The sequence below is a fragment of the Haliotis cracherodii genome, unplaced genomic scaffold, assembly GCF_022045235.1.
Source record: "Haliotis cracherodii isolate W230 unplaced genomic scaffold, xgHalCrac1.p SCAF_33, whole genome shotgun sequence".
Classification (NCBI taxonomy): domain Eukaryota; kingdom Metazoa; phylum Mollusca; class Gastropoda; order Lepetellida; family Haliotidae; genus Haliotis; species Haliotis cracherodii.
The window spans coordinates 2,042,105-2,047,500 of record NW_027266290.1 but is presented as its reverse complement, the minus strand read 5'-3'; positions in this window follow the sequence as shown (position 1 = coordinate 2,047,500).

Sequence of the window (5,396 nt, the reverse complement as noted above, 5' to 3'; positions counted from 1 at the left end):
TTCCCTAGCAGTTAGGAGGGCACGGGTGGCCCAGTCGTCTAAGGCGCTGCGATTCGCTGTGCAGAGTTGCGTCCTTTGGGCACGCCAGAAACCTATGATTGTGGGTTCGAATCCCGGTTCTCTCCGATTATTATTCTAGGTTTGTCAGCATCATACCTGTGCTCGTGGGTTTCACCGAAGTGGAAAACGTCTGAGACCTGCATCACTTCGAGCTTTCCTCCCACATTAAGCTGACACGCCGCGATATAACTGGACTACAGTTAAAAGCGGCGTTAGACCCAGCTCACTCACTCACCCTAGCAGTTAGATGTATGTTTTCTCTGACAATATGCAGAATTTTGCCAGTTTTTGACTTGTGATATTATTTATATGTTGTCTGTTGTATATATACCTATATCAATATACTTGATATGCTTGCTAGAGCCAGGCTGTGTTAGAGGCTAATGGAGGTGTAGCGATTGTGATAGATGTTGCGCTATGAGGAGCTTTTCTGTGGGATATATAGTTATTGAATGTACATGATCTTAAAACAATATAAACATTTTGTCCGAGGAAACTCATACTACTTTCGGACCCTTCCATGAGAAAAGTGTTTCCATATTGTCCCAATATGACGATGATACCGAAAACGGGGACGTTCCATGAACGTTGTGTTATGAATTGAGATGATGTTTCTTTTCTATGTAACAGTAACAGTTTAGTTTTCTGTATACAGGGGATCAAGGATGGCCCTGTTGTCTAAGTGCTGCAATTCATGTGCAGAGTTGTGTCCCTTTGGGCACGCCAGGAACCTAAAATCGGGGGTTCAAATCCTATTTCTCCCCAGTTATGTTTTACGTTTGTCAGCACCGTGCTCGTGGTTTCACCAAAGTGGTGAACGCTTGAAATCGGCACCAATTCAGGATTTTCTCTCACTTTAACCTGAGATAAAACCCAAAGCGGTGTTAAACCCATCACACCCACTCAGTCGCTCACTCTTATATACAGGTTTATATGATCACATGACAAACTATTAAAACTAGAGATTCAGGAAATATTGTGATATTTAATTCCTTATCGTTTCTTCAGGCCTCGACTGAATGATTTGCTAATGAAGATCCCTTCTACCTTAGACTATTTGATACATGAATCTGATTTGCAAAGCTGTCTTGTCACTAGAGGGTGTCATTTTTTTCTGTAACCATGACAACATACATGATGGTTACTAGGTAACTGTGTTTATTGATTAATACATATTGTGTACCGGTATAGCATGCCGTGTATCACGTACGCCTTATGAATTGTGAATACCTTTTCTCGCCTTTTGTTTGTCATGGATATTTTGTATATAACGGTATTTTGTGATTGATCAATTTTTTAAGTGTCACAACTGGAGTGCTAGAAACATAATTTATTTATATATGTATACTATATATATATATATATGCATCATGTGGATTGTGTTTATTATTCATACGCAAAAATGTTTTAGTGAACGTTTTATGAATATATATGTATTTGTTTATGTATCATGCCTTGCTTATATCAGCTAGATTATTTTGACACTGTTTGCTGTATTTTCTGAACTGGATGTTTATTTTCATAGCTTTGGAATCTGAAACCTTGTGATATTGTTGCCGTTTATATCCACGGGGCATAGATGCATGATGGGAGATCTGAGAGTGTATGTCATTGTATACAAATTCCATATTCCTACAGTCAAACACCGTTGTGTCGAACTTTGATCCGTCAAACTTGCGATTTGAATCAAGTAAAGCTTGATCCCTGATTATTCCTTCTTTATTCGTCATTAATTAACCTCGGTGTCGAATCGGATGTCGCGAAGTTACGGTTGTCGGTTGTCGAAGTGTTTTTCCAATCCCAAACACGTACGTCCAGCACAAATTTACTCTGATAAGACGATCTCGGCACGTCTCATTAGTCATCACAGTTTAGTTAACAAGGCTTAAACTGGAAATCTCCATTACTTTGAGTTCAGTGTGTCACTGTATTGTTAGTCACACAGTAATACCAGAGCTCCAGTTAAGCTTTTGGTGTTTGGGGTATTTTACCCATGCATTTTAAAATCATTGGGTATCAGTAATTCTATCTGGGTATTCAAATTTCTGTTACCCACTAGTTTTTACACATATGGGTATTTAAGTTAAATATTTAAAAACACTATTCAACTAGTCCCTGCAAACTGGTGTCGTGTAAGTTCGATAGCTTTATAGGACTCAAAAAACCCACGATATTTCCACAAGAAAGTGTGATGGCAAATGATCATGATGTAACTGTCATTGTGGAGTTTGGCAAGGTTGACGGAATGCCCGTTTATAATTTCAAAATAAGTTGCTGATTTTCTAATCGAATACGCAGGGTTACTTCACATTATTTTGATGATACACACAAGTTTTATTTTTGTAGCACAGCTCTAATGTTCGTTGCGTATTTGATACGCTTGGATTTTATTTTACTGCGTATTTCTGCATTTCTGATGCGTATTTTACGCAAATACGCAGCTTATCTGGAGCTCTGCAGTAATACCTAACTTCAAAAAAACATTGATGTGGTTCTGGGATTAACAGGTCATTTGTTCAACACCAAGCGCAGAAGTGATTGGAGTCATGTGATTGTCACATGTTTATCTTGTGATTACAAATTGTGGAATGTGTTACGGATAAGGATTTGCGTTGGTAGTCTTTTTGTTTCATGGGTGCTATTAAATGAAGGATAGATACCAAAATGAATCAGTGCGGTTAGCAACATGTCTGAACAGTCTTCTGAACGGACCTAGTAGTTCTGTGAGGATAACTGGATTAGCTGTTCTACCACTATAAATGTAAATTAACAGTAATATCGCTCGAGACCAAATATGAATGTGTGAGTGAGAATGGTTTTACGTCGCTTTTAGCAATATTCCAGCAATATGAATCAGTGAAGGTAGTTAAGCAGGGATCTAAAACTACATCTCACAATGACCCTCTAACCACATTGTCAGCATGGATTAAGAGGTCGGCAATTATAAACGAGGCATTCCTTCAATAGTAGATGTATACTAAGTTATTTTTTGGTTGTGTCAAACCATGATTAACTTGAAGTATTAGTATGGGCCCTTTGTACTTTGACACAGCAGTGTTTGACACAGCAGTGTTTGACTTGCTTGTATATCTACTATATACACTACAGAATCTACCTGGGCCAATTAACTTACATGGTAAATGTTTAGTGAGTAGTTTTTAGAGCCAAAATGACCCCAGCCAATGTAGAAATAGAGAGTGACAGTAATTTGATGGTGGGATGGCACAGTGGGGAGTGTCACACGTCACCTGGTTCATATCCCGGTTTCCCGATACCAGGAGACATATACACTGGACAGCCCAGTTACTGTAGGTCTTAATGTGATGTCTGTGTAAGCTTGCAGCATTTAGCCAAGGTATAAGCTAAATGCTGATCAGGGCAGTGTAAACCCAACTCACTTTCTTTGGTTTAAACAGGTTACATTGTATAGAGTTCTGTTACTTATTGGTTTGGTTTAAACAGGTTACATTGTATAGGGTTCTGTTACTTACTGGTTTGGTCACATCTGACATTCAACCATTTCTTGAATCAGAATTTATTTCATGAAATTAGAAGAAAAAAAACAGGGTTTTTTAACAAAAAGATTGTGTATTCTTTCAAGGAGTAGTAATGTATCCTATATGTTCTATGTCCTATGGTGTCCTGTACCATTGCTTCTACAATGTCCCTGTCGGTCCTAGGGTGTCAAGTACTATTGTACTACAATGTCCCTGTTGGTCCTAGGGTGTCCTGTACCATTGGTCCTAGGGTGTCCTGTTCCATTGGTCCTAGGGTGTCCTGTACCATTGGTCCTAGGGTGTCCAGCACCATTGCTTCTACAATGTCCTTGTTGCTCCTAGGGTGTCCAGTACCATTGATTCTAGGGTGTCCAGCACCATTGCTTCTACAATGTCCCTGTTGGTCCTAGGGTGTCCTGTACCATTGGTCCTAGGGTGTCCAGCACCATTGCTTCTACAATGTTCCTGTTGGTCCTAGTGTGTTCAGTACCATTGGTCCTAGGGTGTCCAGTACCATTGGTCCTAGGGTGTCCTGTACTATTGGTCCTAGGGTGTCCTGTACTATTGGTCCTAGGGTGTCCAGCACCATTGCTTCTACAGTGTCCAGTACCATTGGTCCTAGGGTGTCCAGTACCATTGGTCCTAGGGTGTCCTGTACTATTGGTCCTAGGGTGTCCAGCACCATTGCTTCTACAGTGTCCAGTACCATTGGTCCTAGGGTGTCCAGCACCATTGCTTCTACAATGTCCCTGTTGGTCCTAGGGTGGCATGTTCTAATGTCAGTTGATAGACATGAACATGAGGACCATTAAGCAGTTCAATCAAGAATGTCAACTGTGTTTACTTATATTTGGTGTTTTACTTATGTAAATGGTGCATTTGAAAAAAATAATGTCAGAGTTTGATGTTATTTATTTATCATAACCAGGTTTCATACATTTTTATCATGTAATCAGTATGAAGAACTATATCATATTTTTACATATCATATATTCCATATCAATTTAGTTTTATTGAAAGCTTTATTTTTGGTGCTGTGCAGTTTCAGAAGCAGCTGGTAAAGAAACAGATGTTTATACCAGTGAAAATTCTAGTACATTAGTGAATTGTTGATTTATTTACTCAGCAGCTGGCAGACAATTACGTTAAGGACCAATTGTTTTCATATGACCATAATTAGTCTGTGATGTCATGGTGGATTAGGACCGCCTCCATGGTCTAGTGGTAGAGCATCCGCCCGGAGAGCGGAAGGTCCGGGGTTCGATTCCCAGCCGCTTCATACCAAAAGACGTTAAAAGATGGTACTTGTTGTTACCCTGTCTGGCGCTCGGCATTAAGGGGCTAAAACAAGTACTGGTCGGCTCGGAGTCAGTATACTGTGTCTAAGTGGGGTATTCATGTTAAACTGTGGCATGGTATCTCAGTGAGGTAGCACTATAAATCGGCATCAGTCCGGACTAGTACAAGCAGCCCCCCCCCCACACACACACACAAGTACATGCACGTCGCTATATAAGTGTAATAATCTTGGACGCGACGTTAAACCCCATTTCACCTCACCTCACCTCATGGCGGATTAACTATTGTAATATGAAAGATCCGGTGGTCCTTAGCACTTTTAGAGTAGCTTACAAGACACTAACACTTCATCCTACCGGGTACCCCTTCTACAACTAGTGGTATGATACTGGTAACTAATGTCGGCCACAGACGCTTCAGGTGGTTGTTGCTGAGAATCTCTTTACTGCTATGTGCCTCATTCTACAACTTGTGGTATGACTCTTGTATATTGTGTCAACCTCTGACATTTCAGCTGCCTGTAGCAGAAAGCTTATTCTT